A 25,203-nucleotide genomic window follows, 5' to 3' on the forward strand; every position below is an offset into this window, starting at 1 on the left:
CCAATATCTCTCTATAGCTTCCATTCACTAGTTTTAATTCCAACCCTAGGGGCCATGCATAGCCTTGGGGCTATACAAATACTTTTCTACAATGTACCATGTGCCCCTGAATCTCTTTTTCAGTAGACTTTGATAATAAATTCTTATTCCTTATCTTTTTGTTTCAAAATTGGAATAACTTTGTTTTGCTCAGTATAAAATATATTCTCACTGTAAAAAAAATTTTTAAATATAGATTATATAAAGCAAAAGTCTCCTTCCTAATCCCACCTCCTTGAAATAACCATAATTAACATTTTAATGTATACAACAGACACAACTGGCTTAGCTGTGCAGTTCATAACTATTACCTCAGTGGCCATGTCCATATTACTGTTTCTTATAGAAGCAGTCCACTCCCCTGACAACAGGCTGGCCAATCATAGAATATCACCCTCATATTAACACTACTTGGTCAAAAAATGTGAGCGTATGACACAAGACTAATCAGAATCTTGCCCTGAGATTTTCACAATGGGAAGCTGAGAAAAAGGAATCTCTTTTGCCACACTGGTTTTAGAGTTGTACCATTTGTATCTGTAGAAGTAGCTGGCAGCCATGTTTCTCACAACATGGAGGAATCCTGTCTGCAGTAAGAGAGAATGAAGCCAAAACAAGATAGAGAGAGAAAGAGATGAAAAAGTAAAAAAAAGGCTGGCAGTGTTCAGGCTCCACACTCTAGTCTCCGAATTCCCTAAACCTTCTTTGGTTCTGGAAGCAATTGTTTTTAAGTGTGAGCTACCTCAGTCGTTTCAACAAACCTCCTTTTCTACATAAACTAATTTGACTAGATTTGGTACCAAAGGAGTTCTTGGCTAATTCAAAGAATATCCTTTCAGGCATCAAAAATATATTCAAATAAGTGGGCCTATAGTATAATTACTGTCCTTTACCTTGTTTTGCTTCTTAACTTTAAAATAGTCATGGACTAGGACTTCCCTAGAGGTCCAGTGGTTAAGACTCTGTGCTTCCAATGCAGGGGGCACGGGTTCAATCCCTGGTTGGGGTACTAAGATCCCACATGTCGCATGATGCAGCTAAAAAAAAAATTTAAAAAAAATTAAATAGTGATGGTCTTCCTTCTATGGCAAAACCTCTACATGTCTTAGCAGTTTTAATGGCTGTATAAGCATTCATTTGCATAAGGTACCATTTTTTATTTAATCAATCACATTGAAAAAAATTTAGATAATTTTTCATTTCATTAGTACAAATAATACTGTGCTTATCCTTATATATATATTTTATTTCATACTTGTATGATTATTTGTTTAGAATAAATTACTAAAAGTTGGATTGTTGGTTCAAAATATATGTACATTTAAAACTTTAATAGTTATCAAATTTCCCTCTAGAAAAGTTATAAACATTTCTATTTCTAGCAACTATGTGGTCAAGGGTCTACCACTACACACTCTCACCTGCAGTGGACATAATCACAATTTAATCTTTATCTATATGATAGTCAAATGTGCTGTCTCATTGCTGTTTTTATTTTCACTTATTTAATTGTTAGGAAAATTAAGCATTTTTTCACTTTGACCATTTATATTTATACTTCTCTTTGCTTTTTTTTCTTCCTACTCTTCCTCTTCCTCCACCTCTTTCTTTGAGGAAAGAGATACATGAGGCCCAGATCAGGGCAGGGATATCAATCACTGCATTTATTCTAAATACTCCTGAAATTTAGAATAATGCTGCCAAGTATTATATGTGGGGTTTTTTCCTCCAGTTTTATTGAGATTTTTATTTGACATACAGTACTATATAAGTTTAAGGTGTACAGCACAATGATTTGACTTATACCATGACATAAGTTTAGTGAACATCCATCATCTCATATAGATACAAAAGAGAAGAAAAAAATATTTTTTCTTATGATGAGAACTCAGGATTTACTCTCTTAACAATTTTCATATATAATATATAGCAACTTTTATTATATTAATCATGTTGTACATTATATTCCTAGTACTTATTTATCTCATAACTGGAAGTTTGTACCTTTTGACCACCTTCATCCAGTTCCCTCTTCTCCTACCCCGTCTACAGTAACAACAATTTGATTTCTTTTTCTATAAGTTTGTTTGTATTTTGAAGTATAAATGACCTACCTACAATACTATGTTAGTTCCTGGTGCACAACATAGTGATTAGATATTCCTATACATTACAAAATGATCACCATGATAAGTCTAGTTACCATCTGTCAACATATGAAGATATTACATTATTATTGACTATATTTTCCATGCTGTACATTACATTCCTGTGGCTTATTTATATTGTAACTGTAAATTTGTACCTCTTAATCTCCCTCACCTATTTCACTCATCTTCTCCTATCCTCCTCCCCTCTGGCAACCACCTGTTTGTTCTCTGTATCTGTGACTCTGTTTCTGTCTTGTTATGTCTGTTCATTTATCTTGTTTTCTAGATTCCACAAATAAGTGAAATCATACAGTATTTGTCTTTCTCTATCTGACTTAATTCACTTATCACATAATACCCTCTAGGTCTACCCATGTTGTCACAAATGGCAAGAAACTGAAGATGACACAGACAAATTTAAAGATATATCGTGTTCATGGATTGGAAGAATTAATATTATTAAAATGGCCATAATCCCCAAAGTAATCTACAGATTCAATGCAATTCCTATCAAAATACCAGTGACATTTTTCATGGTATTAGAACAAATAATCTTAAAATTTGTACAGAAACACAACCCCAAATAGCCAAAACAATCTTAAGAAAGAAGAATAAGCTGGAGGTATCACACGCCCTGACTTTAAACTATACTACAAATCTACAGTATTCAAAACTGTATGGTGCGGGCACAAAAACAGACACATACCTCAACAGTTTCCAGTCCAAAGAGCAAAATCAACCAGATGCTCCACATCAGGGACCAGAAGGAATCCAGACAACTTGGTATCTCAGTCAGGACTTGTATCCCCTCCTTCTCTTGAAAATGGAAAGAAAGAAAAAGAAATAGGAAAAACAGAGAATTCACTAAAAAAACTGAGCAAAAAGCACAAGTTCAGAGCACGAATTTATTGAAGATAATAAGGAGAATGTAAGCTCCCCAACCCCCACCTCCCTCCCCATGCCAAAATCCTTGGATTTCCTGAAGTTAAACAATAGAGTATAGACTAATTTTATTTGACTGTTAAACAAAAGGGTAACCCCAGAAGGCTGGCAATAATATTTGAGAATATTTAGGATACATATGTTACTTTTATGCCACTTTTCTATCTTATAGTTCTGCAGTTGGTTATTGTTTTGAGGAACTCAAATATAAAACCTTATTTCTATGCCAGTAAGACCTATAACTATCCCATTTAAATTATATTTGGTTTATTTAGCTCATTACTCAAGCTTTTAGAAGATATTTTGGATCCTAATTTTATCATATAATATACTCTCTACCCTAGAGTCATAGTGATGGCACATTTGATTAGCCTTTATCATTCTCATCAAAATCTTTAATAAAAATGTTGTTAAGTCTCACAAGGTTGGGGAAGAAAGAGCTGTCAAAATAACCACTAGTGGGTATCATTCAGACAGTTGTTATTTTAGAAATTATACACATATCACCCCATGTTCTTAAATTTAAGAAGTTCTTGTCAAATGCCCATTAATATTGCTCTAGCATTTTCTTGATCTTCCTGATGAGTCACCCCATCAATTTAAAGATGTTTGAAATTTGTCTGAGAATTTTCTCTGCAGATAATGACTAACAGAAAGGAATCCTGAGCCAGGATTATTTTCCCTGTCAGCATGATGTTTCTAAACCACTTTACAGACTAAGATCAGAGTTTTCATTTAAAATGATATCTTCTTGATTCCAAATAGCCAAAGCAATCTTGAAAAGAAGAACACAGCTGGAGGCATCACATACCTTGACTTCAAACTATATTACATAGTTATAGTAATCAAAACAGTAGGTATTGGCATAAAAACAGACACATAGATCAATGGAACAGAAGACAGAACCCAGAAATAAACCTACATACATACAGTAAATTAACTTACAGACAGTCTCTTCAATAAATAGTATTGGGAAAACTGGACAGCCACATACAAAAGAATGAAACTGGACCACTGTCTTACACCATACACAACAATTAACTCAAATGGATTAAAGACCTGAAACCATAAAACTCCTAGAAGAAAACAAAGGCAGTGAGCTCCTTGACATCAGTCTTGGTGATGATTTATTTTAATTTGACACCAAAAGCAAAGGCAACAAAAGCAAAAGTAAACAAGTAGGATTACATCAAACTAAAAAGCTTCTGCACAGCAAAGGAAACCATCAACAAAATAAAAAGGTAACCTACAGTAAAAAAGCAACCAATCCAAAAATGGTCAGAGGATCTTAACAGGCATTTTTTCAAAGAAGACATACAACTGGCCAACAGGCAACAAGATGCTCAATATGCCTAATAATCAGGGACATGCAAATCAAAACCACAATGAGATATCACCTTACACCTGTTAGAATGAATGGCACTTATCAAAAAGACAAAAAATAACAAGTGTTGGTAAAGATGTGGAGAAAAGGGAACCCTGTGCACTGTTGATAGAAATGTGAATTGGTGCAACCACTATAGAAAGCAGTATAGAGATACCTCAAAAAATTAAAAATAGAACTACCATCTGATCCAGCAATTCCATGGCTGGGTATTTAACCAAAGAAAAATAGACTAATTCGAAAAGATATTTGTACCCCCATGTTCACTGCAGCATTATTTACAATAGCCAAGACATGGAAACAACTTAAGTGTCCATTGATGGATGAATGGATAAAGAAATTGTGGTATATATATATATATATATATATATACACAATAGAATATTATTCAGGCTTAAAAAGAATGAAATCTTGCCATTTGTGACAACATGGATGGAGCTGAAGGGCATTATGCTAAATGAAGTAAGTCAGAGAGAGACACACATACCTTATGATCTCACTTGTATGTGGAATCTAAAAGAAAAAACAAAAGAATAAAAGAAAAAAAAAGCTCACAGATAGAGGACAGATTGGCGGCTGCCAGAGGCAAGGCTTGGGGGATGGGCAGATAGGCAAAGGGAGTCACAAGGTACAAACTTCTGGTTATAAAGTAAATAATTCATGGGTATGTAAAGTACAGCATGGCGACTATACATAACAATACTGTAGTGTGTATTTGAAAGTTGCTGAGAGTAAATCTTAAAAGATCTTATCACAAGAAAAAAATCAGTAGCTACGTATGGTGACAGATGTAACCTAGACCTATTGTCATGATCATTTTGTAATATATACAAATGTCGAATTATGTTGTACACCTGAAACTAATATAATATTGTATGTCAATTATACCTCAATAAAATAAATTTATTTATAAACTTACCATTAAATAAATCATATTAAAAACAAAAAACACACAGAGAAATTATATCTTCTTAAAAATGCTCAGCAGTGCTTCCTCTTGCTTATCTCTAAGTTCACCTAGATATTTAGTCTCACAAGACCAGAACAGGTCACACTTGGAGCCAAAAATATGCAAGGACAGCAAGCGAGCAGGGCAGTATCAGGCATTCTCCTTATATAGGAGTACTCAAAGCAATCCATCAGCCCAGGTGCTTGTCTTCCCCCAAATAACAGCTCAAGTGGAAGAGAATGAGACCCACATGGACATGTGCAATAGTCATCCTGGGTTAGAAGGCCCATGTCCCAGATAGGAACTAACTTTCATGAGCATAGCTTCCAGATCCCCGCCCCCAAAAGATATACTGAGTTATTTAGGAAAGCCCAAAGTTTTGGCTTCACACCAGGAACCTTCCTGGCCTAGCAAAATTACCCCAATCAGGGTCATTTTTACCATAAACAATATTGCTAATTAGACAGTTGACATTCTACTTTATCAGGATTCCAGAGAAACATAATTAGAAAGTTAACCCAAGGTCACATTTGCCCACAAAGAAAGAGAAAAGGTTTTGCTAACCTTTACACATTCTTTCTACAAAGCCTTTCCCAACTTCCTATTTAAAATACCTATGGGAGAATTCCCTGGCAATCCAGTGGTTAAGGCTCAGCGCTCTCACTGCCAGGGCCCTTGGTTCAATCCCTGGTCGGGGAAATAGGATCCTGCAAGCTGCACAGCACAGCCTAAACAAATAAATAAATAAATACCTATGAAATGACCAAAAAAAGACCAAAACTCATCAATACCAAAAACTAAGACTGATAGGTATTTCAATGCTGGAGTCTGAGAGACATCATACTTACTATGAGAGAGATAGAACTTTGATGGAAAAAAGCACTTAAATTCTGCTTCATGAAACAGACTGCCTGAAAAGGAGTTAGAATATAATGCATACTTTACCACCGTCTGTTTCTGAAGTCAGGGATACAGGGTCTCCACCAACCAGAAATTTAGAAAATCATTCCTTTTTTTAAAAGGGCCAATCCATGAATTGACTCTCTCTTTCTTCCTTACTGTTGGGAGGCAATTTTCAGTGGTCTCCTGTATTTCTGCATGTGTTGTAAAGAAGCATTGACAGCTTTTGCTCCAGACTATCTTTTCAAAGATATTTGTATGGAAAACAGGTTAGAAAGACAGAAATGATGTATCCCTCTAAAGCAGAAGGCAGATTTGTTTCCTGACCAGGATAGTAAAAATAATGTTTTTTGTGAAATGTTTTAGCAAAAACTGACGTAGTGGACAGGGGATGTCAGACACCGAACCTGCAGGGGGAAGGAAGCTAATGAGAAGGAAGCTGATTTGAATTGCAAATCCCAGAAGGTTTCAGGAATTAGAGGCTGCAGGTACATTTGAAGGCAAAGTGTGGAGTCAAGCTGAAAACAGGAGAAATGGTTGAAAGTCTATATTTTAACAAAATAGTTTCCTAGACCTCCTCCCCAGCCTAAGACTTGGGAATACCTATCAAAGCTAAGAGATTAGCTACCATCTGAAAACAGGAGATTAATTGAACATTTTCAAAATGAAAGGTGACATCCCTAGCCCTCTTGCCCCGTTCCTCTCACAGAACACTAGCAGACAGGTTTCCCCTCTGCGCTGATTGTTCTCTGTTAGGTTCTCCTGATCCTTTACCATTCTCTGCCCTACCCTGGGAGGATAACCTCTATAGACTGCTTCACCTTGGCTTCCTTAGACTTTGGCTTTCATTTGGAATCAGCCAATGAGAAGAACCAGCAGAAGAAAAAAAGGTGGAAGGAGAGAGGAGTTGGGCTATTTATTCTACATCCCCCACCCCCACGCTTTTTTGGCAGTGGCCACATTCCTCTGCTTTCAGACATTGTAACTGTTGGGTGCACTCTCACACAGAGTTACAGATCTCTCCCAGCTCCAAAATGCTGTTCCTTCCCCTTGTCCCTTTAGGTCTAGGGGGGATAAACACTTCTACCTGTTTTTTAGCCCTTGGGTATTTCACCATCCCTTGATGGTTATGTTGATAAATATTCCCCTTATTAAATTCTCTTCAAGGGACCCTTCTATTATTCTCTTCCATCACCCCATTGAGTGATGCATCTGCTTCTTACAGGCCCAAACAGATACATACCCCACGGAAATTTTGCAGGATGCCTCTACTGTACCTGAACTACCCCAAGATAAGACCGACAGATGTTTGTTCGTAAACAAAAGGAAACAATATGAACTAATGCCCAGAGCCTGACAAAACTCAGTGTGTTCCAGGAGGTATAAATGTTACTAGTTGTTATGTGTGAAATGAGGAGTGATTAGAGAGGAGGCTTAAAAGCAGACAAATGCCAACTCACAGGGTACCTTTTAAGACACATCAAGGATCTTGGACTTTACCCTGTAGGCTCTTCGGCGATATTAAAGGATTTCAAATTTGAGTTTCAGATCAATCAAGCTGCAGGCAATATGAAGGAAAATTCTGAGATGGGCAAGGCTGTAAAATGGGAAACATGATAGAGACAAACAACTGCAATAGTTTCAGTGAAAAATATTGAAGGCTATAACTCAAACAGTGGCAGAAGAATGTAGGAAATGGATAGGAGATTAGTGGCCATTTGGAACTGGGAGCCAGAAAAAGGAAATGAAGGGGAGGGGGGGAAATCTAGAATGGCTTTAGGCTCTGATTTAGCAGTGGATAAACAGTCTTTCAATGTGATAAAGAGGAAAGGAGAAGAGAGTTTAAGATTGGGAGTTACTGAGGGGAAGCCTGGGGTGAAGGTAAGGAGGGGGATACAGAAGGGTGAGGGGACGCAGATTGATGTAGTTCTATTATGAATATGTTGAATTTAAAATACCTGTGGGAAATCTAAGTGAAATCTAGTCACAGGGAAAGAGCCTCCCTTCAACCCATTGAACCTGGTCAGTGTGGAGGACACTAGGCTCAGTTTGCCTCTCTCCTTAACCCTGGAATCCAGATCCAAAACCACAGAAAAAAAGGCAGATAAAATTGCCCTTAACCCGAAAGCAGCAGGCATGACCAGAATAAAAGGCTCCCAGTGCAGCCACCTATTTAACCACAAGATGGCATGAGAGATAAGCTAAGCAGAGCCCTAGTCAGACCTTCCTTCAATGGGCAAAGCTGTCACTTACGGTGTGGTACATTTTGTTTGTTTCTGTTAGCAAGGAACAGATGAAATTCTGTCATCCCTAATATATTTCCTAGGAATAATATCAGCATGGGGAGGAGATGGAAGCAGCAGGACTAGAGTTAGACAGATTTGGAGCATTTCCCCAAAGACCGGGAAGGGGCTGGGATATTGTGGTTTCCTTTGAGTGGCAGGGATCTTCAGGTGACAGAATGAGGCCAAGATGTTTTCAAGATAGCCACTATTTAGAGAATGAGATATTTGACAGACTACAGTTGGAAGCAAGGATTGGGGAAATCAAACCATCCTCTATTTACTTCATAATAATTTGAGACTTTAATAAACTGGCTCCATTTCTGTCTTTGACATCAAGCAGGCTTCAGTGTAGTTTCTGTACCTATTAGTATGAACTGACAGAGAGGAACACAATACAGCTTATCAAGTCACATCATATTAAATCATAGACACCTCATTTCACTTTTAGCTATACTAAAATATTAATACTAGTTATAACAGGTATTATAGACATAGTTACTGTTAATACCATCAGGCCTCTCATGTTACCCCAACCTCAGCCTACAACCAGCTAGACTATCCATATGAATAACTATTTCCTAAACTTCGGAGTCACCTAGGAATGGCCCCATCTCTGATACTCTAATATCTCACATGCTTACCACCCAGCCTTCCAGTTCTCTTATTTGCTTAACTCCTATTGTCTTCAAGCTCCTACTGTCTGTTGACCTCTCTAACTCTCCCAATAGCCCTCTTACCTTTATTTTTAATCCCATCCAACTAAAACAAAAAACATAGTCTATCATTTCAACAACTCTCCTATCAAAAAATACAACTCCTTTGTGTTATTATCATTCTGCCATATACCCACTCCAAAATAATCCCAGCCCTGGATTAATATTTTCTCTTACAAAATGTGTTTTAGAAACAGAAATTGCCAATCCTGCAAACTGGTGTTACTTAAATCTTGACTCCAACTTTAGCTTGATTCTCAATACATTCCAGCAATCTCTCTGTTCTCTCAAGTCAGTTCTCTCATATTTTCCATTAACATCTGTTCCAAAATTTAACCACTCTTCTCACAGAGGAATTATATTGAAGATTAAACACTTCTATACCTCCTAGCTCTTTTAGCCAATGATCTCTTTTCCTACAACAAAGACAAAAATATAGGCCATGAGAAGGTTTTAACTTTAAGACTATTCCCTACCTAAAAAATCCCTCACACCTCTACCAACTGTTCTTTCCTTCCTTCCAGCTAGTTATTCTAAAAATAATATCCCTCCACTTGTACAAGGCTAATAATTCACCAACCTTTGCTCCAAGAAAATAATAATAATAGTAATAATAATAATCCCACCTAAGTCAAAGTCAAGTCTCTCCAACCCTGGGGGCGCTGTGGATTTTCCTGAACCCCAAATGTTCTACTGAGGGTTCTCTCTCCTCCCCTTTACACATTTCTCAGCAAGGAGGGGAGGGGAGAAATGTCTCTGTGGCTATTTTCAGGCACTCTCTTCCCAATCATTCCCTAACCTACTATAACTGAGCTTCTGCCCTACTAAATCTGTTGTCCTAAGGCCTCATTGTTAAATGTAAAGAGTGCATTTTAATCCTTACCACATTTGTCTTTTGGGCAGCATTTGACATTAGAGAAAATGGTTCAAAATCACAAATGTATAATAATAAAAACTTCATTTACTGAGTACTTAATATATGCCAGACTCTGTGCTAAGTGTTTTACATATATCATTTTATTTAATCCTCACAATTATTATATTTCATAAATGAGGAAATGGAGATAAAGTAACTTGCCAATAGATACAGAGAGAGTTAGAGAAAGAACGGGAACTTGATATCAAAAGACAAAGACAAAAACAGAATCTTGAAAGCTGTGAAATGAGAGATTTGTCACATACAAGAGGTCCTCAATAACATTAACATCTGATTTCTCATGAGAAACTATGGAGACCAGAAAGCAGTGGAATGCCATATTCAGAGAGGAAAAAGACTGTTTAAGGATTCTATATCTGGCAAAACTATCTTTCAAAAATGAAGGAGAAAGTTAGACATTCCCAGGTAAACAAAAGCTGAGGGAGTTTGTCACTAGCAGATCTGCTCTATAAGGAGTGCTAAAGGGAGTCCTTCAGGCTGAAATGAAGGGACACTAGATAGCAACCTGAAGCAAGAAGAAATCAAGAACTCAGACAAATGTAACAACAAAGGTGAATATAAAAGACAGTATTATTGTATTTTTGGTTTTTAGGTCTTTTTTCCCTATATGATTTAAAAGACAAATGCATAAAACAATAATTATAAATCTATGAAAATGGGCATATGGTGTTAAATGATATAATTTGTGACAATAACAACATAAAAGAGGGGACAGAGCTTTATAGAAGCAGAATTGTATATGCTACTGAAGCTAATTCGTTAACAATTCAAATTAGATTGTTATATATTTAGGTGGAAACAACCCAAATGTCAATGGAGAAATGGATAAACAGAATGTGATATATATTGAATATATACAATGGAATATTACTCAGCCATAAAAAGGAATGAAATACTGAAACATGCTACAATGTGTATGAACCTCAAAAAAATTATGCTGAGCGAAGGAAACCAGACACAAGTGGTCACATATTGTATGATTCCATTTATATGAAATATCCAGAATAGGTAAATTTATAGAGACAGAAGGGGTGGGGAGAATAGGGAATGACATTGGTATGGGATTCCCTTTGGGGGGTAATAAAAATTTTTTGTAGGTGGTAGTTGTATACATTCTGAATGTACTAAATGCCATTAGATTGTATAATTTAAAATGGTTAGTTTTTTTTAATGGTTAATTCTAAGTTATGTGAATTTTGTCTTAATTTTTTAAAAAGAAAAAGCAATCTCTAATCATACAGAAACATGAAAATATTCACATTGTCCTATAATTAAACACTAAAGAACAGTATATATAAAAGGAAAATATCAGCATGCATTGCACACAGTAAGGGTAAGTAATGTTCCAAAAACTTTTTTTAGTTATATGTATTTTTATATTTATTAGGTTACAATGTAAAACATATTTCTTACTGTGGGTTGCAACAAAAAAAATTGAAAGCCATTGAAAATAAATTCTGGGACTTCCCTAGTGGTCCAGTGGCTAAGACTCCATGCTCCCGATGCAGGGGGCCCAGGTTCAATCCCTGGTCAGGGAACTAGATCCCACGTGCCACAACTAAGAGTTTGCATGGTGCAACTAATGATCCCGCATGCTGAGGACACCTTCAAGATGGTGGAGGAGTAACACGTGGAGATCAACTTCCTCCCCACAAATACATCAGAAATACATCTACATGAGGAACAACTCCTACAGAACACCTACTGAACACTGGCAGAAGACCTCAGACTTCCCAAAAGGCAAGAAACTCCCCACATACCTGGGTAGGGCACAATAAAAAAAAAAGAGACAAAAGAATAGGGACGGGACCTGCACCTCTGGGACGGAGCTGTGAGGGAGGAAAAGTTTCCACACACTAGGAAGCCCCTTCACTGGCTGAAACAGGAGGTGGCGGGGGGAAGCTTCGGAGCCACGGAGGAGAGGGCAGCAACAGGGGTGCAAAGGGCAAAGTGGAGAGATTCCCGCACAGAGGATCGGTGCAGGCAGGCACTCACCAACCAGACAGGCTTGTCTGCTCACCCACCAGGGCGGGTGGGGGCTGGGAGCTGAGGGGTCAGATCCCAGGGAGAGACGGGTTGGCTGCATGAACACAGCCTGAAGGGGACTAGTGCCCCACAGCTAGCCGGAAGGGAATCCGGGAAAAACTCTGGACCTGCCTAAGAGGCAAGAGACCATTGTTTCAGGTGCGCTAGGAGAGGAGATTCAGAGCACTTCCTAAACAAGCTCCAGAGACCAGCGCAAGCCGCAGCTATCAGCGCTGACACCAGAGACCGGCATGAGATGCTAAGGCTGCTCCTGCAACCACCAAGAAGCCTGTGTGCGAGCACAGGTCACTATCCCCACCTCCCCTCCCAGGAGCCTGTTCAGCCCACCATTGCCAGGGTCCCGTGATCCAGGGACAACTTCCCCAGGAGAACACACAGTGTGCCTCAGGCTGTTGCAACATAACACTGGCCTCTGCCACGGCAGGCTCGCCCTGCATTCCGTACACCTCCCTCCCACAAGCCTGAGTGAGACAAAGCCCCCAAATCAGCTGCTCCTTTAACCCCGTCCTGTTTGAGTGAAGAACAGATGGCCTCAGGTGACATACATGCAAAGGCAGGGCCAAATCCAAAGCTGAACCTCAGGAGCTGTGCAAACAAAGAAGAGAAAGGGAAGTTTCTCCCAGCAGCCTCAGGAGCAGTGGATTAAATCTCCACAATCAACTTGATGAACCCTACATCTGTGGAATTGCTGAATAGACAACGAATCATTCCAAAATTGAGGTGGTGGACTTTGGGAGAAACCGTAGACTTGGGGTTTGCTTTCTGCATCTAATTTGTTCCTGGCTTTATGTTTATCTTAGTTTAGTATTTAGAGTTAATTACCATTGGTAGATTTCTTTATTGATTTGGCTGCTCTCTTTCTTCATTTTTTTTAATATATAGATATATATTTTATTTTCCTTTTTCTCTTTTTGTGAGTGTGTATGTGTATGCTTCTTTTTGTGATTTTGTCTGTAGAGCTTTGCTTTTACCATTTGTCCTAGGGTTCTGTCTGTCCGTTTTTTGTTTTGTTTTGTTTTTGTATAGTTTTTAGCAGTTTTATCATTGGTGGATTTGTTTTATGGTTTGTTTGCTCTCCTCTTTCTTTTTTTTTCTTTTTTTATTACTTTTTATTTTTAATAACTTTATTTTATTTTATTATTATTTTTTTCTTTCTTTCTTTCTTTTTTTGTCCCTTTTCCTCTGAGCTGTGTGGCTGACAGGGTCTTGGTGCTCTGACCAGGTGTCAGGCATGTGCCTCTAAGGTGCGAGAGCTCAGTTCAGGACATTGGTCCAACAGAGACCTCCCGGCACCACATAATATCAAACAGTGAAAGCTCTCCCAGAGATCTCCATCTCAAAGCTAAGACCCAGCTCCACTCAACGACCAGCAAGCTACACTGCTGGACACCCTATGACAAACAACTAGCAAGACAAGAACACAACCCCACCCATTAGCAGAGAGGCTGCCTAAAATCAGAATAAGGTCACAGACACCACAAAACACACAACTGGATGCAGTCCTGTTCACCACAAAGACAAGATCCAGCCTCATCCACCAGAACACAGGCACTAGTCCCCTCAATCATGAAGTGTACACAACCCACTGAACCAACCTTAGCCACTGGGGGCAGACACCAAAAACAACAGGAACTACGAACCTGCAGCCTGCGAAAAGGAGACCCCCCCAAACACAGTAAGTGAAGCAAAATGAGAAGACAGAGAAACACACAGCAGATGAAGGAGCAAGGTAAAAACCTACCAGACCAAACAAATGAAGAGGAAATAGGCAGTCTACCTGAAAAAGAATTCAGAGTAAAATAGTAAAAATACCCAAAATCTTGGAAACACAATGGAGAAAATACAAGAAACGTTTAACAAAGACCAAGAAGAACTAAAAAGCAGACAATGATGAACAACACAATAAATGAAATTAAAAATTCTCTAGAAGGAATCGATAGCAGAATAACTGAGGCAGAAGAACGGATAAGTGACCTGGAAGATAAAATAGTGGATATAACTACTGCAGGGCAGAATAAAGAAAAAAGAATGAAAAGAATGGAGGACAGTCTTAAGAGACCTCTGGGACAACATTAAACACGCGAGCATTCGAATTATAGGGGTCACAGGAGAAGAAGAGAAAAAGAAAGGGACTGAGAAAATATTTGAAGAGGTTATAGTTGAAAACTTCCCTAATATGGGAAAGGAAGTAGTCAATCAAGTCCAGGAAGCTGCGAGAGTCCCAAACAGGATAAATCCAAAGAGAAACATGCCAAGACACATATTAATCAAACTATCAAAAATTAAATAAAGAAAAAATATTAAAAACAGCAATGGAGGGGCTTCCCTGGTGGCGCAGTGGTTGAGAGTCTGCCTGCCGATGCAGGGGATACGGGTTCGTGCCCCGGACCAGGAAGATCCCACATGCCGCGGAGCAGCTGGGCCCGTGAGCCATGGACGCTGAGCCTGAGCATCTGGAGCCTCCTGCTCCACAATGGGAGAGGCCACAAGAGTGAGAGGCCCACGTACAGCAAAAAAAAAAAAAAAAAAAAAAAAAAAAGCAGCACGGGAAAAACAACGAATAACATACAATGGAATCCCCATGAGCTTGACAGCTGATCTTTCAGCAGAAACTCTGCAGGCCGGAAGGGAGTGGCAGGACATATTTAAAGTGATGAAAGAGAAAAACCTACAACCAAGATTACTCTACCCAGCAAGGATCTCAATCAGATTCGACAGAGAAATTAAAACCTTTACAGACAAGCAAAAGCTAAGAGAATTCAGCACCACCAAACCAGCTTTACAAAAAATGCTAAAGGAACTTCTCTAGGCAGGAAATACAAGAGAAGGAAAAGACCTAGAATAACAAACCGAAGTAATTAACAAAATGGTAATAGGAACATACATATTGGTAATTACCTTAAATGTAAATGGATTAAATGTTCCCACCAAAAGACACAGACTGGCTGAATTGATACAAAAACAAGACCCATATATATGCTGTCTACAAGAGACCCACTTCAGACCTAGGGACACATACAGACTGAAAGTGAGGGGATGGAAAAAGATATTCCATGCAAATGGAAATCAAAAGAAAGTTGGAGTAGCAATTCTCCTATCAGGCAAAATAGACTTTAAAATAAAGACTATTACAAGAGACAAAGAAGGACACTACATAATGATCAAGGGATCGATCCAAGAAGAAGATACAACAATTGTAATATTTATGCACCCAACATAGTAGCACCTCAGTATATAAGGCAAATGTTAGCAGTCATAAAAGGAGAAATAGACAGTAACACAATCATAGTAGGGGACTTTAACACCCCACTTTCACCAATGGACAGATCATCCAAAATGAAAAGAAATAAGGAAACACAAGCTTTAAATGATACATTAAACAAGATGGACTTAATTGATAATTATAGGACATTCCATCCAAAAACAACAGAATACACTTTCTTCTCAAGTGCTCATGGAACATTCTCCAAGATACATTGTATCTTCAGTTACAAACCAAGCCTTGGTAAACTTAAGAAAATTGAAATAGTATCAGGTATCTTTTCCAACCACAATGCGACGAGACTAGATATCAATTACAGGAAAAAATCTGTAAAAAATACAAACACATGGAGCCTAAACAATACACTACTTGATAACCAAGAGATCACTGAAGAAATCAAAGAGGAAATCAAAAAATACATAGAAACAAATGACAATGAAAACACGATGACCCAAAACCTATGGGATGCAGCAAAAGCAGTTCTAAGAAGGAAGTTTAGAGCAATACAAACTTACCTCAAGAAACAAGAAACATCTCAAATAAACAACCAAAACTTACACCTAAAGCAAGTAGAGAAAGAAAAACAATAAAACACCGAAGTTAGCAGGAGGAAAGAAATCATAAAGATCAGAGCAGAAATAAATGAAAAAGATATGAAGGAAACAATAGCAAAGATCAATAAAACTAAAAGCTGGTTCTTTGAGAAGATAAACAAAATTGATAAACCATTAGCCAGACTCATCAAGAGAAAAAGGGAGAAGACTCAAATCAATAGAATTAGAATTGAAAAAGGAGAAGTAAAAAGTGACACTTCAGAAATACAAAGGATCATGAGAGATTACTATAAGCAACTCTTTGACAATAAAATGGACAACCTGGAAGAAATGAACAAATTCTTAGAAAAGCACAACCTTCTGAGACTGAGCCAGGAAGAAAAGAAAATATAAACAGAGCAATCACAAGCACTGAAATTGAGCCTGTGATTAAAAATCTTCCAACAAACAAAAGCCCAGGACCAGATGGCTTCACAGGCTAATTCTATCAAACATTTAGAGAAGAGCTAACACCTATCCTGCTCAAAATCTTCCAAAATATAGCAGAGGCAGGAATACTCCCAAACTCATTTACGAGGTCACCATCGCCCTGATACCAAAATCAGACAAAGATGTCACAAAGAAAGAAAACTACAGGCCAATATCACTAATGAACGTAGATGCAAAAATCCTCAACAAAATACTACCACACAGAATCCAACAGCACATTAAAAGGATCATACACCATGATCAAGTGGGGTTTATCCCAGGAATGCAAGGATTCTTCAATATATGCAAATCAATCAATGTGATACACCATATTAACAACTTGAAGGAGAAAAACTATATGATCACCTCAATAGATGCAGAAAAAGATTTCGACAAAATTCAACACCCATTTATGATAAAAAAAAAACCTCCAGAAAATAGGCATAGAGGGAAATTTCCTCAAAATAATAAAGGCCATATACGACAAACCCACAGCCAGCATCATTCTCAATGGTGAAAAACTGAAACCACTTCCACTAAGATCAGGAACAAGAAGACAAGGTTGCCCACTCTCACCACTATTATTCCACATAGTTTTGGAAGTTTTAGCCACAGCAACCAGAGAAGAACCAGAAATAAAAGGAATTCAAATCGAAAAAAAGAAGTAAAGCTATCACTGTGTGGAGATGACATGACATTATACACAGAGAATCCTAAAGATGCTACCAGAAAACTACTAGAGCTAATCATCGAATTTGGTAAAGTACCAGGACACAAAATTAATGCACAGAAATCTGTTGCATTCCTATATACAAATGAAGAAAAATCTGAAAGAGAAATTAAGGAAACACTCCCATTTACCACTGCAACAAAAAGAATAAAACATCTAGGAATAAACCTACCTAAGGAGACAAAAGAATTGTATGCAGAAAACTAAAAGAAACTGAAGAAAGAAATTAAAGATGATACAAACAGATGGAGAGATATACCATGTTCTTGGATTGGAAGAATCAACATTGTGAAAATGACTATACCACCCAAAGCAATCTACAGATTCAATGCAATCCCTATCAATCTACCACTGGCATTTTTCACAGAACTAGAACAAAAAATTTGTATGGAAACACAAAACACCCCGAATGGCCAAAGCAAATTTGAGAAAGCAAAACGGAGCTGGAGTAATCAGGTTCCCAGCTTCAGACTATACTACAAAGCTACAGTAATCAAGACAGTATGGTACTGGCACAAAAACTGTAATATAGATCAATGGAACTGAAGAGAAAGCCCAGAGATAAACCCATGCACGTATGGTCACCTTATTTTTGATAAAGGAGGCAAGAATATACAATGGAGAAAAGACAATCTCTTCAATAAGTGGTGCTGGGAAAACAGGACAGCTAAATGTAAAAGAATGAAATTAGAACACTCCCTAACACCACACACAAAAATAAACTCAAAATGGATTAAAGACCTAAATGTAAGGCCAGACACTATCAAACTCTTAGAGGAAAACCAGGCAGAACACTCTATGATATAAATCACAGCAAAATCCTTTCTGATCCACCTCCTAGAGAAATGGACATAAAAATAAAAATAAACAAATGGGACCTAATGAAACTTAAAAGCTTTTGCACAGCAAAGGAAACCATAAACAAGACCAAAAGACAGCCCTCAGAATGGGAGAAAATATTTGCAAATGAAGCAACTGACAAAGGTTTAATCTCCAAAATTTACAAGCAGCTCATGCAACTCAATATCAGAAAACAAACAACCCAATCCAAAAATGGCAAGAAGACCTAAATAGACATTTCTCCAAAGAAGATATACAGATTGCCAACAAAAACATGAAAGAATGCTCAACATCACTAATCATTAGAGAAATGCAAAGCAAAACTACAATAAGGTATCACCTCACGCCCGTTAGAATGGGCATCATCAAAAAATGTACAAACAATAAATGCTGGAGAGGGTTTGGAGTAAAGGGAACCTTCTTGCAATGTTGGTGGGAATGTAAATTGATACAGCCACTATGGAGAACAGTATGGAGGTTCCTTACAAAACTAAAAATAAAACTACCATACAACCCAGCAATCCCACTACTGGGCATATACCTTGAGAAAACCATTATTCAAAAAGAGTCATGTACCACAATGTTCATTGCAGCTCTATTTACAGTAGCCAGGATGTGGAAGCAACCTAAGTGTCCACCAACAGATGAATGGATAAAGAAGATGTGGCACATATATACAATGGAATATTACTCAGCCATAAAAAGAAACAAAATTGAGTTATTTGTAGTGAGGTGGATAGACCTAGAGTCTGTCATACAGAGTGAAGTAAGTCAGAAAGAGAAAAACAAATACCATATGCTAACACATATATATGGAATCTAAAGAAAAAAAAAAGGGGTTCTGAAGAACCTAGGGGCAGGACAGGAATAAAGATGCAGACATAGAGAATGGACTTGAGGACACGGGGAGGGGGAAGGGTAAGTTGGGACATAGTGAGAGAATGGCCTGGACTTATAAATACCACAAAATGTAAAATAGATAGCTAGTGGGTAGCAGCCACATAGCACAGGGAGATCAGCTCAGTGCTTTGTGACCACCTAGAAGGGTGGGATAGGGAGGGTGGGAGGGAGATGCAAGAGGGAGGAAATATGGAGATATATGTATAGCTGGTTGTTATAAAGCAGAAACCAACACACCATTGTAAAGCAGTTACAGTCCAATAAAGATGTTAAAGAAAAAAAACAGAAAAAAAACAACAAAAAAAGATCCCACATGCTACAACTAAGACCTGGCACAGCCAAATAAATAAATATGTTTTTTTTAAAAAAGAAAAGAAACTTCTGTTATGATCTTTTAATTATCCTCCTATGATAGGCATGGAAGTGTGCAATTCTAATCTCCTTTTATGAAAGAGTGTCACTGCTATATGATGAGTACAGCTATCTGACAGACTTTAACTGCATGGACTTCAGGATCTAATAAAGCCTTTGACTTCAATAAATGGTGCTGAGAAAACTGGACAGCCACGTACGAAAGAGTGAAATTGGGAGTCCTAGCCACAGCAATAGAAAAGAAAAAGAAATAAAAGGAATCCAGATTGGAAAAGAAGTAAAACTGTCACTGTTTGCAGAAACATGATACTACACACAGAACTCCTAAAGAGGCTACCAGGATACTGCTAGAGCTCATCGATGAATTCAGTAAAGTTGCAGAATACAAAATTAATACACAGAAGTCTGTTGCATGTCTATACACTGACAACAAGATATCAGAAAGAGAAATTAAGAAAACAGTCTCATCCACCATCACAACAAAAAGAATAAAACACCTAGGAATAAACCTACCTAAGGAGGCAAAAGACCTGTATGCAGAAAACTATAAGATACTGATGAAAGAAATCAAAGATGACACAAACAGATGGAGGATATACCATGTTCTTGGATTGCAAGAATCAATATTGTGAAAATGACTATATTAACCAAAGCAATCTACAGATTCAGTGCAATCCCTATCAAATTACCAATGGCATTTTTCACAGAACTAAAACAAAAAATTTTACAATTTGTATGGAAACACAAAAGACCCCGAATAGTCAAAGCAATCTTGAGAAAGAAAAACAGAGATGGAGGAATCAGGCTCCTGACTTCAGACTATACTAGAAAGCTACAGTAATCAAGACAGTATGGTACTGGCACACAAAACAGAAATATAGATCAATGGAACAGGCTAGAAAGCCCAGAGATAAACCCATGCACCTATGATCACCTAATCTATGACAAAGGAGGCAAAAATATACAATGGAGAAAAGACAGCCTCTTCAATAAGTCATGCTGGTGAAACTGGACAGGTACATGTAAAAGAATGAAATTAGAACACTCCCTAACACCATACACAAAAATAAAAATCAAAATGGATTAAAGACCTAAATGCAAGCTGGATACTATAAAACTCTTAGAGGAAAATATAGGCAGAACACTCTGTGATATAAATCACAGCAGGATCTTTTTCGACCCACTTCCTAGAGTAATAAAAATAAAAACAAAAATAAACAAATGGGACCTAATGAAACTTAAAAGCTTTTGCACAGCAAAGGAGACCATAAATGAGACAAAAAGCCAACCTTCAGAACAGGAGAAAATATTTGCTAATGAAGCAACTTACCTAAATAGACACTACTCCAAAGAAGACATATGGATGGCCAACAAACACATGAGAAGATGCTCAACATCACTAATTATTAGAGAAATGCAAATCAAAACTACAATGAGGTATCACCTCACACCAGTTAGAATGGCCATCATCAAAAAGTCTACAAACAATAAATGCTGGAGAGGGTGTGGAGAAAGAGGAACTCTCCTACATTGTTGGAGGAAATGTAAATTGGTACAGCCAATATAGAGAACAGTATGGGGGTTCCTAAAAAAAAAAAAAAAAGAACATAAGACCTGAAACCATAAAACTTCTAAAAGAAAACATAGGCAGTAAGCTCCTTGACATCGTTCTTGACAATGATTTTTTGGATTTGACACCAAAAGCAAAGGCAACAAAAGGAAAAATAAATGAGTGGAACTAGATCAAACTAAAACTAAAAAGCTTTTGCAGAGCAAAGGAAACAATCAACAAAATGAAAAAGCAACCTACAGAATGGGAGAAAATACTTGTAAATCATAAACCTGGTAAGGGGTTAACATCCAAAATATATGAAGAACTCATAGCTCAATAGCAAAACAAATATGATTTTAAAATCTGCAGGGAAACTGAATAGTCATTTTTCTAAAGAAGACATACAAATTGCCGATAGGTATAGGAAAAGGTGCCCAACGTCACTAATGCTTAGGGAAATGCAAATCGAAACCACAGTGAGCTACCACCTCACACCTGTTAGAAATGTTGTCATGGGACTTCCCTGGCGGTCCAATGGTTAAGACTCTGAGCTTCCATTGCAGGGGGCTCGGGTTTGGTCCCTGGTCAGGGAATTAAGATCCCACAAGCGGCACACCAGAGGTAAGTGTTGAGAAGGATATGGAGACAGGACAAGCCTTGTGCGCACCTGGAGGGAATGTAAATTGGTGCAACTATGGAAAACAGTATGGAGATTCCTCAAAAAATTAAAAATAGAACTACTATATAATCAAGCAATTCCACTGTTGGGTATTTAACCAAATAAGAAAAGACTAAGATATTTGTACCCCCATGTTCACTGCAGCATTATTTATAAAACGCAAGACATGGAAAGAACCTAAGTGTCCACTGATGGATGAATGGATAAAGAAAATGTGGTGTATATATATATATAATGGAATATTATTCAGCTGTAAAAGAGAAGGAAATCTTGCCTTTGCAACAACATGCATGGAGCTGAAGAGCATTATGCTAAGTGAAATAGGTCAGACAGAGAAAGACAAATACTGTATGATTTCACAATTAATAGTGAAATTAAACAACAATAACTAAACTCATAGATACAAAGAATAGATTGGTGGTTGCCAGAGGTGTGGGTTGGGGTTGGACAGGTGGAAGAAGGTGGTCAAAACGTATAAACTTTCTGTTATAAAATAAAGAAGTCTTGTGGGTATAATTTACAACATTATGACTACAGTTAAAAATATTGAACTGTATATTTGAAAGTTGCTAAAAGGGTAGATCTTAGAAAAAAATTAACTAAAAAAAGGTTGCTAAAAGGGTATATCTTATAAGTTCTCATCACAAGAAAAACAAAATTGTATCTATGTGTAAGAATGGATGTTAACTAGACATAGTGTGGTGATCATTTCACAATACATACATATTCAAATCATTTTGTTGTATACTTGAAACTAATATAATGTTATATGTCAATTATATCTCAGCTAAAAAACAATTTTAAGCCTTTGAGCCAAGGCATGTTCTTCCCATCTCCAGCATGATGGATTTCAGGGCCTGCCTACTTCTGCCCACTGCGGGAGTCTTCTGATGTGCTACCCCAAAACTCCCTACTTCATTAGCCAACACTCTGTCAATTTGTATTGCAATCTTTGGCTCCCTCTGACCAATTCTGCTTTCTTCTCCCTTTTTCTTTCACAAATGTCTGATTTGCATCAAAGCCTGAAGATTTACCAGGCCCAATTCTTTTTCCACCCCTTAAAACTTTCACAGGCCTTATCTCCCAATAAATCTCTTATACTCCTAACTGCATCTCACCATCAGCTTCCTGCAGGACCCAAACTGATACATCTTCATAGCACTTATTACAATTTGTAACGGTATGTTTATATATGTTTGTGTGTTTGTATACTGTCTCTATCACAAAATAATCTCCTTGGCAGGCTTTTCTACTGAAGGGTCATCCTCTAAAAAGCCTCGATAACCTCACTGTTGACTCCATCCTCATCCCTCCTCTAAGTCCAGAAAGGGTGTAGTGGTTGCACAGTTGTGCCTTACATTGGGAACACAGCTGAGAGAGTGAGAGGCGACTAAAATCCTAATTCAGGGCTACATTTTCCAAACGTAGGATTTCTCAACCTTGGCATTACTGACATTTTAGATTTGATAATTCTTTGTAGTGGAAGAGCTGTCCTGTGCATCATAGGATGTTTCGTAGCATTCCTGTCCTCTACTCACCAGCTGGCAGTGGCACCCTTCTTAGTTGTGACATTTATATTTCCAGACATTGCCAAATGTCCCCTGGGGTGCAAAATCATCCCTGGCTGAGAACCACTGACCTTGAGGAAAGAGCATCTTTTTTATAATTCTCCTCAAAATGCTATATGGTCAATTAGTATGGAACTTACCATTGTCCTAGGAATATTCTTCCAGGCTAAGCAGACCCAGATCTCTTGGCAGCAACTCCCACACAACATGAGGATTCCAGTCTTCTCCTCCTATGTCTGTCTTCTGGACCCTAAGTGAGTCTGTATGTGTTCCCAGGAGTTACAGATTTAGGGCAGGTTATCCCAGGTGCCTGGCTGTGACGATAAGAAGCTCGTCTGCTTGTCGCCTGGCAGACACAAACTTAGAGGGTCCATCCAGGGAAGCATGTTGATGTCCCATTGGACAGATGAACATTGTCCCTTGGCCTGTATGCCTTCTCATTGCACTTTTTATCCACAAACTGTTATCCAGTTTTCCTTGGAAAATTATTAGTCACCTTTATGTAAATTCCTGTTGCTGTTCACCCTGGAGCATGCTAGATCCTAGTTATTTCTCACATGAGAAGTGACTAATTAAAAAATTAAAGTCTGTAATTCTGAGGGTCTGCCGTTAATATTTCAAGGTTCCTGTTTTGGCTGAATGTGTGAGCCATGGCTATTTCCATCATCAGGAACAGAAATCTTTCATACCTCTGTTTCAGATACTTTGAAGTATGAATGCCTGTCTTTTCAAAGTCTCTCTATCCCACAAAATGCATTTCATAGACGACACTAAACATATATTTTAAGTCTGGTTTTTCCCATAAATTTGGTGCAAATCCATGTCTGGCCATTTTCTCATTATGCTGCACAGACAGAAACTTCATTTGATCTATGATTTGCTTCCCACCTCCCAGCCCCAACTGGTTTATTTTCCTTACTTGCATTCATTTGATGTTTTAAATTTATATTTTAGATTCTGAATATTCGGTGAGCACAAGACTTAGTGGATACAAGATTTAGAAGAGGGAATCGCAAAAGTCACTTAAAAAATTAATCCATTACAACCATTTCAGTCCAGTCTTAACGGACAAATGCGATACATGGCTCTAGGATGTTGAGAATTTTCTTGGATGAGGCAAAAAATAAACTCTCCTGTCCTAAATGCTGACTTGGTGGGGGAGGGGGGCGGAGTCCATGAACAGAAGATGCAGGATTGGAGCTGGAAGGGATTTAAGGCTGAAAACACTAGTTACTCCTCTGGCTCCTCCTCCGCCAAGACTGAAACAAGGTACCCTACACAATGCTTCCAGCCAGCGCCCCAGTCGTGCCGGGGCGCTGAGGCGAAGGATACACAGTACTCCGCGGTGGTTAGTCAGAGCACAGCATCACTGGGAGTAGCCTAAGGCAGGGATAAATCTAAACGCGACTGTCACGAACTGCATCGCAACCCAGAGTAGTATTCGAGACAATCAGGTTTAAAAAAAAAATCACACTTCCTGGGGGAATAGCTCAAACTAAACATCCCATTGCAAGTATAACTTTGCATTCAGTCCATTATCGCCTAATAACAAAACGTTCCTTCTCGGCCTCAAATATCTGACGGTCTGAGAAAACTAAAAGCTCTCTCAAACGTATTCAGCAAGCCGTTTCCTCACACTAGGAAGGTAGCCCTAACCAAAAGCTGTTGGCTTTCACACATACAGCAGGAGGGTAGCCGGGAAGGGCCAAGCTTCTTAAACTGCAGTAGCGCGGGAGCGCGCAGTCGACGTCTGACGTAGGACTTCCTGCCGCAGAGCATTTCGGGAGGAGCGGCGGAACGTGCGGCTGGCGCCCCTCTGAAGAAAAAACGAGTCCGAGAACGACTATAGGTGCGTGCTCAGTACCCGCTGCAGCTTGGGGTTGCCCAGTTTTTATAAAAACAGCATTGCTCACGTGGAGCGGGGACCACCCCC

General features: G+C 38.3%; 1 protein-coding gene and 1 long non-coding RNA gene across 2 annotated transcripts in view; one reads left to right on the forward strand and one right to left on the reverse strand.

Annotated features, from left to right (window-relative positions):
- Positions 1 to 272: 272 nt before the first annotated feature.
- Positions 273 to 25,130, reverse strand: LOC141277980 (uncharacterized). Its single transcript, XR_012329992.1, has 3 exons — positions 23,411 to 25,130; positions 2,896 to 3,005; positions 273 to 1,076 (listed from the first exon to the last, which is right to left on the reverse strand). It is a non-coding gene; the product is annotated as an uncharacterized lncRNA (long non-coding RNA).
- Positions 25,059 to 25,203, forward strand: part of MIS18BP1 (MIS18 binding protein 1) — a 61,193-nt gene continuing 61,048 nt past the window's right edge. Inside the window, exon 1 of the mRNA XM_033851173.2 lies at positions 25,059 to 25,119. The gene's annotated coding sequence lies outside the window, so the exon portion shown is untranslated. The remainder of the gene's footprint in view (positions 25,120 to 25,203) is intronic.

The sequence above is a fragment of the Tursiops truncatus genome, chromosome 2 (assembly GCF_011762595.2).
Source record: "Tursiops truncatus isolate mTurTru1 chromosome 2, mTurTru1.mat.Y, whole genome shotgun sequence".
In the NCBI taxonomy this organism is placed as follows: Eukaryota; Metazoa; Chordata; class Mammalia; order Artiodactyla; family Delphinidae; genus Tursiops; species Tursiops truncatus.